The following is a 12411-nucleotide window of genomic DNA, read 5'->3' as shown; positions in this document are numbered from 1 at the left end:
GCAGCAAGTTGGAAATAATCTAAATGTCCATCAATGGGGGCTAGTTAAAGAAACAGTACATCAGACTATGGAATACTATGTCACCATTTAAAAGTATGTGGCAGCTCCATCTGGACTGATAAGGTGACGTCTCCAAGATACATTTTTAGGTGAAAAAAACAGTGCAGAAGAGTGTATGCAGCATGCTTCTGACTATCTAAAAACAAAAAGAACATAAATGTGCACGTGTATGTGTATCTCTGCACAGACCACCTTTGGAACGACCAGGTAAGAAACTGGAAACAACCAGTGTTTTCTCTGCAGTGAACTGGGAGTCCCAGGGACAAAGGTTGGGGAAGGCTTACTTTTCAATGGACACTCTTTGTACCTTTTGGATTTTGTATCATATGCATATGTTACCTATGCAAAAGGTAGAATATTAATTTTAAAAGAGCATTAATTAAGACAATGAGAAGACAAACCACAGACTAGGAGAAAATATTGGCGAAAGTGGTATCTGATAAAGGACCGTTATCCAAAACATACAAAGAACTCTTAAAACTCAACAGTAAGAAAACAAACAACCCAATTACCACTACACACCAATTAGAATGGCCAAAATCCAGAACACTGATAGCAACAAATGCTGGTGAGGATGTGGAGAGACAGGAACTCTCATTCATTGCTGGTGGGAATGCAAAATGGTACAGTTACTTTGGAAGGCAGTTTGGTGGTTTCTTACAAAACGAAATATATTCTTACCATAGGAGCCAGCAATTGTACTGATTAGATTAGATCTTAGTATTTACCTAAAGGAGGTAAAAAAAACCTTACGTCCTCACAAAAACCTGCACATGGATGTTTAAAGTAGCTTTATCTATCATTGCCAAAGCTTAGAAGCAACAAGATGTCCTTCAGTATGTGAATGGATAAATAAACTGTGGTATCAGACAATGAAATATCATTAAGCATGAAAAAGAAATGAGCTACCAAGCCACAAAAAGACACAGAGGAAAGTTAAATGCATACTATCAAGTGAAAGAAGCCAATCTGAAAGTGCTACATACTGTATGATTCCAACTATATGACATTCTGGACAAGGTAAAATATGAAGACAGTAAAAAGATCAGTGCTTTGGGGGAGAGGATGAATAGGCAGAGCACAAAGGATTTTTAGGGCAGTGAAAACACCCTGTATACTATAATGATGGATATACATCATTATAGATTTGTGCAAACCCATAGAATGTACACCACCAAGAGTGAGCTCTAAGGTCAACTACAGACTTTGGGCGATTCTGATGTGTCAGTGTAGCTTCATGCTTGGTAACAAATGCACCCCTCTGGTGGGGGCTGTGGGTAATGGGGGAGGCCGCGCACGTGTGGGGAAGGGGTACGTGGGAAATCTCTGCACCTTCCTCTCAATTTTGCTGTGAACCTAAAACTGCTCCAAAAAACCCCCAAAGTCTTAATTAAAAAAAAAAAGCATTTAAAAGGAGAGACCAAAGAAAGACAACAAAAACAAACAAAAAAAATGAGAGTCTGCTAGTTGGAGCAAACAGGAGCTCAGAACCTTTCACTTGTTATTTGGAAACAACTTTTATCTTCTGTAGCCATATGGGACGCAACCTGAAGACCAAGTGGTCCACTTCCCAAGCCATCTGAGGACATACATGCGTGGAAGGCAGTTGTGGTAGGAGGCTTTTGTCCTTTGGCAAATCCCCAATAGTCAAACAAGCCAAAAAAAAAAAAAAAGCCAATGGTATTGAAGTAAAAGGACCTTTATGTCCTGTGAGCCACATGGCCCAAGTTTCTCTTGGCAGAGCTAGGTCCCCAAGAGTTATCCTCATACAGCCGAGAAGCACTCTGGCTCTGTGGTGGGGACGTCCACAGAAACGGGTGCAGGTAGCTGCCCCCGGCTTGGCAAGCCTACAAGTCACCCCCATCCTGGCCGAGGTGCCCGAGGACCTGCTCGGAAAGCCCGCAATGACATGGGGGAAGCGAGTAAATGGACAGCAGGTTAGTATTTTGCTTGGGAAGAGAAGAGAAACAGTTCCCATGTGCCGATCGGGGGCGGGGGCGGGGAAATCCAAAGTGCAGCTGGGGCAGAAAGCAATTGAGATGCATGCAAGCGAGAGCAGCGGAGGGAGGCCATGGGAGCGCATGCTGAGCAGCGGCGGCGAAGAGCCAACTTTCAGTGTCACCTTTTTAAATTTAATTTTTAATTTTTTTAATTTTAATTTTTTGGCTGCACCCCACGGCTTGGGGGATCTTAGTTCCCTGACCAGGGATTGAACCCAGGCCCCCGGCAGTGAAAGCGCGGAGTCCTAACCACTGGACCGCCAGGGAATTCCCTAGTGTCACCTTGATTGGGAGTGAGACTGGGTAGGAAGGGTGCAGGAGAAGATTTGGCACATGTCAGTTTTCTGCAGGCTGGAAATACAGACATAGGCAGTACCTGCACAGGGTGGCCTCTAGGTAAACGCCTGTTAAATTAACCCAACGAATGAATGATCCTCTCCCCTACCACCCCTGATCACCATTATCTAGAGAGACGGAAGATCTGTTGAGGTCTCGCAATGCTAGCTCATTTGCGTGTTTATAGCGATCATACGAAACACACAAACACACCTGGCCCGGCTTTTATGGTTCTAATCAGGCCTTCAACGCCATGCGTAGATTCTGAAGAGATGCTTCAAGAACAATAAAAATAGTACCTCGGTTTTATTGAGTATTTATATTGAGTGTTTATCTTGTGCCCGGCTCTGTATCTGCATTAACCCAATTCAGTCTTCTCCATGGGGATATGAGCCAGGCATTAGGCTTCTCCCCGTGTTTTACAATTGAGGAAGATGCGGTTCAGAGAGGCGATGTGGCTTACCCAAGCTCACGGAAAGAGTAAGGGACAGGGATGGCATCCAAAGCCCACACTCTGGACCAATGAGCTAATCTGCCCACGAAAGCTTTAAGATGAACACAGCTGTCAAAAACAAATGAACAGCTCTGTGGGGGAAAGGAGGTAAAAACTGGTGCTGCGTTTCTAAAGCTGGCTTGAGGCCAGCGGAGGGATGGGCAACCCCCAGTGTTCATCTCCTCCTGACAGCAGGAGCCGCAGATGACTGCTCATAGCTGCAGGCCTTTCTTGGCTGACAGAAGGCCTTTTCTGGGACCTTTCTTTCCCTTTCCCCTACCTCTCTCTTCACCCCCACTCTGGAGGCAGGGGGAAGGGGGACGCCTGTCTTAGCTGCTGTTATTGTTTAGCTGGAGCTCAAAGAAGTCTGCTTAGCAGAGGGTGGCCATTTTGATACCCAGACTTTATCTCTTGGAAGGAGTAAGCCAGCTCAGGTCAAGAGAAAGGGCAGAGTGACTTCACAGTGAGTGGAATTAGGAAGGCTCCTTCCTGCTCCCTCCTTGCCTGCCCTCTAGGGGATAGTCTCCTTTCCATGATCAACAACTGTCATCCCCAAAGTATTTAGGGCACTCTACACCTTTGGAAAAAACAAAGGGGAGACTTTTCCTTTCCTTACACCTTAACGATGATGCTCAAACGAAGCCACCTGGCCTGAAGGATGTCCAGACATCTACCTGGATCTGAAAAGCATACTTTTTTCTCAGAATTGCCAAGGCAATGCTACTGACTTAGGCAGAAGAAGTCAGTCCCCAGAGGGGCCAGCCCCCAGAGCAACATGATGGCAAGGAGTTAAAAATGCAACAAACTAAAAAGGTAAGGTTCCCATCCTCTCTAAGCTCTCTAAGCCCCGAGAGCTTAGAACCCAGCAGTGTTTGTACTTCAGGATCGTTGGGCAAGTTGGCTGTGCTGGGGAAACAGAACTCTGTTCCTACTGACAATAGACACGATGTCAACCAAGAAATGTTGAACTAGGCAGAACCTCTGCGACTCGCTTAGCGCTTCCTAGCAGGTGTGATGAGAACAATCTACTTTCCGCTCCTGGGGCTTTGCACCTGCTCTGCTAGGGGCTCGGTGAGCCAGAGGGGCTTTCTTCCCAGTCCGTCCCAGCGGTGTGGCCAGTCTGAGGCAGCCAAAGGTCCATGGCTGCTGAACGTTCTCTGCTTCTCATTGCAACCTGCCGGCTTCAAGCCTTCCATTGTCAGGCTGCCAGTGACCAAAGAAAGCCAGAGGCGCCCACAGCCTGGTTTTCCAAAGGTTTTTTTTTTTCTCCAACTTGAGTTAACCATTCCCTGGCCAAAGCCACCCTCGTGCCTGTTTCTGAGCTTGCGCACTACTGTTTCTTTCAACTGAGGTCGTGTGCTCCCAAATCTCAAGGTTAGGTTTCCCTCTCCCTCATCCTCTACTCCCACACCCAGGGCAAGGGAACTGGAAAAAAAAAACCCGATTACCTAGCATCTAGGACCAAGCCCCTATAGTCCTGGTGGATAAAGCTTGGGCCTGAAGGAGAGACCTAGGTTCAATCCCAGCCCCCCGCCCCACTTGCTAGCTAAGTGACTGTTGGGCAAGTTACCCTCTCTGTGCCTCAGTTCCTCACCTAGAAACCAGGAATAATAACAATACTTAATAGGGTCGATAAAGAGGATGGAATGGGAGGATAAACTGCCTGGTCTGTATCACAGGACCAATAAATGGTAGTTATTATCACATTATTACAATTTCTTATTCCCAGGGAAAACTTTCCCTTTGTTACCTCCTCCAGACATATTTTGTCCCCTGACAAAAGCCTCCCCACCAAAGGAGGGCACAGATTTAGACCTGTTCATTCATATCACATTTACTGAAGTCAACAAACTGACGAATACAAGTGCTATGATGCTGATTCATCAGGCACTTCCAGGCACTGTACAAAGCGGTGGGAGGTTGCCATGAAGAGGGGGGTGTACATCAAGACTGTTTTACTCTGTCCTTTTAGCATATTTACTTCTCTTGAAATGGTAACAGCTGTTGGAGCTGCGATACACAACTGGAGAGCTAAGGTAGGGGGTGGGAGATAGTGCACTTTCAGAGCGAGGATTGCAGGCAGTCTGAGACAGGGGACAAGTCGAGGTTTCCCTAGGTCAGCAGGCCGGGGAAAGGGCAGGCTGTTCTTACCTTCAGCAGGGGGTAGGGACGAGCACACAGACTTGGGGCTCACCCAGCAGCAGCTAAGGTTCAATTCTGTACTCACAAGGCAGTGAGATCTCAGAAGCCGGCCCTGAACTTCATTCATTTTTAAACAAGTATCGAGTGCCTGCTACATGAGGCTACGTGCTGTGGGGACATACAAATGTGTAAGACATATGTCCCAAAGGCAAAGAGCTCAAAGTCTAGAAGGAATAATGGACACAGAAGATTATGATACAAGGAAGCATGTGACATGGGCCTGAGAGCTAGAGCGAGAGGGAGCTTTGGGCGTTCAGAATGGGGAGACTTCTTCCTCTTGAGGAGGGGAGAGAAGGCTTCAGGAAGGGGCTCACACAGGGTGGGGATGTGCTGCAATGGTGGAGAGATGGCAGAAGGTGGGGCACGCGGAGAAATGCTGTGGAAAATAAACCAGCTGGACCAGAGCGCACATACAGGCTAAGAGCATCATTTAAAAGGGGTTGTTCACCCATAAAGCTTTTGGAACAAAATATGCCCTTGGGGGTGGGGTGGGAGTGACAGTGAAAACAGCATCTGCAGTTATCGGCAGAGCACCCTGTTAGTTAACCTGGATTCTCCTACCCCCGAATCCCCTCCGAGGCCATGGGGAACACCCCCATTTGTGGTTCTACAGAGGCAAAACACCTGCCTTTATCCATCACGATAGAATAGCTGTTTGAGGGGTAGGAAAAGCCAACTCCTTTATCAAACGAAAGCAACAGATGTGTGCTGTTGTAGGTCAGAAGAGACAGCCACCACGTGGCAGATGTCAGGTGAGATGGAGGTAGATGCCCCAGGCAGAGGGGACAGGAATGTGAAATACACTTATTCTTCAGGGGGATGGGGGAGGGGGGCTAAGATAATTTTGATTGAATTGGAGGCTGGAACAGAGCAGAGGTCAGAAAAAGGCATGTTCTGTTTAACCCTGGCAGGATTTAACAATTTTTATTTGCCAACATTGAAAAATTGGGATCTTACATAAAAATCTGGATTTCAGGCTCCCTTGAAAAGTGGGCCCACATTTCTAAATGGCATCTATCCTTTGGAGAAGAGGAACTTACTGCAGCTTCCCCTGGCCCACTTTGTTCCACGCAATTCATACTTAGATGCTGGTCACATTTTGTGAGCACAGTGCAGTTAGCGCTCCAGAATGCTTCTGAAAGCCAGGATGGCTCAGACTGTATCGGAATCCTTATTCTCTAGGGGGTGAGTGTTATGTTACCTGGGTTTCCCTACTTTCTCTTTTTCCTGTTACTTCCAAGTTCCTGCCGGCATCTGATTTTGCGACTCCTGATATAGGGGGCCTCTGTGCAATGAGCGCGGCAAAGTTGGTAAGGGCAGCCTGCCAGGCCAAGGGGCTCAGCCTTTATTCTCTCAGAGCAATAAAGGACACAACGCAGGCAGATCTTAAGAAAATTCGTCTGGCAGAAGCCTGGGCTGGAGGGGACTGAAATGAATATTGGCCCTGGTGATACGTTACATCTCAGGTTACTCAGTGACTGAGTGCGTGAACTTGGGCAGGCTACAGAACCTCTCAGTGCCTTGATTTTCTCCTCTGTGAAATGGGCTTGATAAGCACAGTGCCCACCTGGCAGATGTACTGCCAGGATTAAATGAGATAATGAGCATAAAGCCCTCAGCACAGTGCCTGGTACATTAGTACCCAATGTTTATGATCAGTTTTAGAGTTAATCCTGAGACCAATTAGAGGATTACTGCAGTAGCCTAGGTATGAGCTGATAAGGTCCTAGATTAGGGCAGGGACAGTGACAAAAAGAAAGACCAACGTGGGACGTTAGGAATGAAGACCCAACTGGGTTCAAGGTTGACTGGGGGAGGGGGAAGGGAAAGAGTCAAAGACAACTTCTGGGTCTGCAGCCTGGGTAGCTGGGGGAATGACAGCACTGAAATGCAGAACCTTGGGAAGACAGTTTGATACATACTTAGAGGTGACCCTGGAGAGGCGACAGCCAAATGGCAGTGTACGGCAAACAGTGAGAAGTGTGGGGCCAGGGCTCGGGAAATGTGGCTCAGGGCTGAGGATGTGGACCTGAGTGGGAGGAGCCACGAGAGGGGCGGGGCGCCCTGGCGGGAGTGCGCAGTTCAGCATCTCAGGCAGGTTCAAGCATCTGTCTGAACAGCTGGGGCCCCCTCTTCACTCAGGGACCGTGCCTCTTCTGCTCAGTCAGCTGTGCCCCTTGGATACTACCTCTGTCCCTCATCTTACGTGCTTTCAGTTCAAATGCTGACCTGGCCTAATCCTGCTTGCCTTGTGAGCCCTAATGGGGTCGAAGTCCCCTGGGTAGAAAGCAACAGGCTAACACTTGGTTTTATGTTTAATGAAACGGAGACACCTAATACGGGCTGCAGGGAGGGGGGTCAGGGAGAGTTGTGGGAGACTGAGCTTGTGCCTGGTGCCTCCCTCCTGACCCTCTCAGAAGGCCCACCAGATTCCAAAGCTCCACCTTCTCAGCTGCTCCCCGGATTTCCCGGGCAGCTTATCTTCCTCTTTTTTTTCCACATGAACTGTCCAGAGAACCATTTGCTCAGGACTCCCATGGAGAGCCCACAGACTCGTCAAACTAATTAGTTCCAAGCTCAGGGCCAGGTGTGGGAGAGACAGAAGCGGAAAGGCCGGGTATGTACCCGGAAGAGCTTGAGCTGAAATGTGCTGAAGTGTGGCCAAGGGCATTTCAGGCAGGGTGGTCTTGGGGGCCATGAAAGCGCCCCAGGTATGGGGGCCCCTCACCCTATCTGTGTGCAGGGCTGACTCACCCCCTTCCCAGCAGAAACCATCCCATCAAAACATGCACATGCATAATTTATTTACCTCTCCAGTCTCTAGCATGCCAGCGAGGAGCCGGGGTGAGAAAAAGAAAAAGGAATAAAATGAGTGTAAGCACGGTGAAGGAAGGGCTCAGCTGGTTAAACAAGACTTATGATTACTGTCATTAGTGTTCAAGAGACTTCCAACCTGATGCGGCATTAAACGGACAGATTGTGTGTGTGTATGTGTGTGTCTGGATAAAGCATACATTAGGAGAATGAGACATCCAGACAAAGTGGCCAGTCGGTATGGGGGTTCAGGAAATTCCCTGTCCAGCTTGTTATCCAACAGACACCTGACATTGATTTGCTTCCTGATGGACAGTGTAAGGAGGAAAGCCGATGGAATGCAAATGTTACCATTAAGTTGTTCAGGTCAGAGCAGCCCGGCTGCCCCGCAAAGCTCTCTCCTCATAAATTCTGCGGGCAAACCCTGCCTGCTCCCACAGCGGGCGGCGGGGAGACTGTTATTAAAGCTCTCTCTTCTTGGAGAAGTTGGATTGAATGCTCTGCAGGCACAAACAACAGCCACAATACAATTTACGGTTAGCCTGTTGTTTCTAGGTTCCTTACTCTCCGAACTGAAGATGTATTTTGAGCGGGGATTAGGGGGTTAACTAGTCGGTGATCACCAGCTGCAGGGCTCCCATACCCTCAGGTAGTGCTCAGATAAGCTCCGTTACTGCAGCGACATCTAATGGCCAGAGAAAGCAACGCACGTTTGCATTTTAAAGCAGTCTGTGGTTCTGTTTTGGGGAGTTGATTCTTTTTAAGTAGGCGGGACAAGGTATTAGTGTTTATTAGCTCCTGTAAAATAACACTTTGATCGCAACCGTAAGATTTCGCTTCCCGTATCTTTGGATGACATTTATGTTGTCATTCATAACTGGATGCTGATCATATATTGTGAAAACCATGCAATTGCCTCTTTGGATTTTTTTGGTTTTTTTTTTTACAACCATCATGACTTTGCACTTATTTGAAAGCTTCCTGTTGAAGCTCTGTGTATGCATTATGCATAAGGTTTCCATACAAGGGAAAATATGATCAAATTTACCCCCAAATACCCACTTCTAGTGTACAGCAGATTGTTGTGGTAGGTATATATTCTAGAGTAGAAGGTAGTGGTGGCTAGATTACCCCAAAAGAGGTCATTGTTCTAGTTCTCAGGTGGAAAAAGGAAAGCTAAAAGTTTACAGAGAAGACTGAAACCTCCACCCTCACATTTAGATGTCAGTGAATTTCATCTGAAACCCTTTGTGATATTGTGATGTATAATAAGAAATATATACTTGGTCTTCGTCCCCATTTCTGGCATAGAGCTCCTATAATCCTTGACATTACCTAAGTGATGAGAGCAATAAAGGTGCCTTGATATTCATAACAAACCCCTTTCAACCAAGTCTGAGTTTATGTTAATGCAGCGACTTTTGGAAAGCACCTAAGGATGGGGCCTGGTTGCCAGTAATCTAGTGAGTCAACTGGTTTCCTGAGTTCTGTGAGACACTCTAGCAAATTAATTGAATCCAAGGATGGGGCTGTGGGAACCTCTAATTTATACTTCAGAAGCACAGCTGACAACCTGGACTTGACATCGGCATTTGAAGTGGGGGGATAGTCTTGTGGGACTGAGCCCTTGACCTGTGAAATCTGATGCTGTCTCCGAGTAGAGAGTGTCCGAGTTGAGTGGAATTGTAGGACACTCAGCTGCCGTTGGAGACTTCCTTGGTGTAGGGAAAAAACCCACACACCGGAGTTGGTCCTAGACTCTACCCTTTCTCACTGACTGCTCCAACCCCCAGGCTCAAAGCCCTGGGTTTGAGCAGGCTTGCTATGGGGAGGAAGTGAGCTCACTAAACCTTGAACTCTGCATAAGGAACACTAAATTATAAGAGGTGCCAGAAAGTGCTGGCGAGACGCCTCTGGCTCTACTATTTCAAAAAGCAATCCTCAAAGCATGGAAGCCAGTGATATAAGCCGCCTTAGTTTCATCCATCTTCTGATGGCCAACCAGCGAGAGCCCATTCTCACTCCTGACAGGAAGATAAATTCCTAGGGCCAGGATGTTAAAAAAAAATGAATAAAAAGCTTGTAGTATATCATACCTCCTTCCCACTCAACCTCACCCTGGATTTTTTTTTAAGAAGCTATCTTTTTTAGAAAGAGCATAATTATCATATGAAGAAATCAACTTTTATAAGAGTTAACCATATGAAGTTGCCCTCTGGGTATGTCAAAAAGGTAGGATGTTGGCAATGTCATACGGTTCAATGTAAAGAAAGAAGACTGAAGCTATAGGGGAGATATACAGTATTCCTGAATAAAGATAGAATATTTTACATAAATTATTCCAAGTATATAGGTTGAACATAACTCCAGTCATAATCACAAGGTAGTTCTAAAGTTCATCAGGAAGAACAAGTGACTGAGAATAATCAAGGAAATGTTGAAGAGAAGAGTGGTGAGGGGGTAGATGCCCTGTCAGACACTACAAGGTATTATAAAGCTATAGGAATTGAAATAGTGTGGCACTGGCACGAGGACAGACTGACAAATCTACAGCTCAGAATACACAGCCCCAAGACAGACTCTAGAACATATACAAATATCTAGGATGTGGTAAAAGTCGCAGCACGGAGTAGTGGGGAAAAGAGATTATTCCAAAAATAGTGCTTAAACAATTGGTAAACTATTTTTTTTTAAAGTCAGATGATTACCTCACATCATACCTCAGGTAAATTCTAAATAAAGTGATAAGTGTAAAAATTACAACAAAAATATTTAAAGAACTATATAAGTGAAGAGTCATATGATTGTGGGATGGGGTAGGCCTTTTACACAGAAGAGCAAAGTCAGAAACCAAAAAATAGTAATATATATATATATTTGCATAAAACTTTAAAAATATGTATAGTAACAACATAAACAGTATTAGAAGCCAACTGTCAAACTGGGAAAAATGCATGCAGTGTATGACAAAGGGTTAATATCTTTAACATATAAAGACTTCTTACCAATTAGTAAAAAAGCTGAATAGCCTAGAAAAATAGGCAATGGACACAGAAAATTTACAAAGAAATACAAAGGACAAATTGATATATGAAAAACATGCAATTTGCTTATAATCAATGAAATTCAAATTAAAGTAATGTGTCAGCATTTTCCAGCTATTATTAGGTTCACAAGGATTTAGAAAGTGATAGTCATTACAGTTGATGGGAGTTGAGATGGACCACCCCACTCACTGCTGGTGCAGGTGTAAACTTACAGCCTTTCTGGGGTGCAAACTTCATTAAGAGCCTTAGAATTATTTTTATCTTGTGGCCTGTATTTCTAGGAATACAGCTAAAGGGTGTCATCACAAATGTGAAAAAAATACAAGGGCTTTCACTGTGGTGTTATCGTACTGAAGCATTAGAAACAGCCTGAATATTAAAAAACAGAAATTGTTATTTATGGAACGATGGAGCCAGAGATTGAAGTTGTATTGCCACAAACCAAGGAATGCTTAGGGCTACCAGAAGCTGGAAGAGACAAGGAAGAATCCTCCCCCAGAGCCTTCAAAAGGGGCATGGCCCTGCCAACACCTTGATATTAAACTTCTAGCCTCCGGAACTTTGAGAGAATAAATTTGTTTTTTATTTTTTTAAGTTATGGCACGTCCATATGGTGGAATACATGTGATAATTAGAAAAGATGCTCTTAATACTTGATGGCCTGAGGCACTATCCATTATAAAATAAGTGAAAAAAACAGATATTAATTTTTATATATAGTAGGAATGCAGTTTTGTGCATATATTATATACTTATATTTATGCACACAACATATGCCTACACATATGAACATACACAGAAGTAAAACTATTAATCATCATAATGCATAGGTGTTGGGCTTATAGGTAATTATTATTTTCTTTTTTGTATTTTTCTGTATTTCCCAAATTTTCTATAATCTATGTGCATTCCTTTTTTTTTTTTTTTTTTTTCCCGGTACGCGGGCCTCTCACTGCTGTGGCCTCTCCTGTTGCAGAGCACAGGCACCGGACGCGCAGGCTCAGTGGCCATGGCTCATGGGCCCAGCCGCTCCGCGGCATGTGGGATCTTCCCGGACCGGGGCACGAACCCACGTCCCCTGCATCGGCAGGCAGACTCTCAACCACTGCGCCACCAGGGAAGCCCTCCTTATTTTTTAATTGTGGTAAAACACACATCATAAAATTGACCATTTTAACCATTTTTAAGCGTATGTACATTACTCTTAAAATGAGGAATAATGGCTTTTATAAATGGGCATGCACTAAGCAGGCTTTAAACTTGCATCTACGTTAAACTTACAATAACGTGACAATTTAAAAAATGTGTTTGGACAAAGGACAGGAAAGGAACGCAACCCAGACGGATGAAAAGTTTGATGGATTGGAGCAGCAGAATTGGGTGTAATTGTGACGTGTATTGTTCTGAGGCAGCTTTTCTTTATAGGTTGAGATAAGTACTTGCAGGCTTTTTAGTGCTG

General features: G+C 45.2%; 1 protein-coding gene across 1 annotated transcript in view; it reads right to left on the bottom strand.

Moving 5' to 3' along the window:
• SLC25A43 (solute carrier family 25 member 43) overlaps positions 1-12411 on the bottom strand; it is a 41949-nt gene that overhangs the window by 17945 nt on the left and 11593 nt on the right. The gene's annotated exons all lie outside the window — the stretch shown is intronic.

The sequence above is a fragment of the Orcinus orca genome, chromosome X (genome assembly GCF_937001465.1).
Source record: "Orcinus orca chromosome X, mOrcOrc1.1, whole genome shotgun sequence".
Taxonomy (NCBI): domain Eukaryota; kingdom Metazoa; phylum Chordata; class Mammalia; order Artiodactyla; family Delphinidae; genus Orcinus; species Orcinus orca.
Note: the sequence above shows the minus strand (reverse complement) of the source record. Positions and strands in the feature narration are given on the sequence as shown.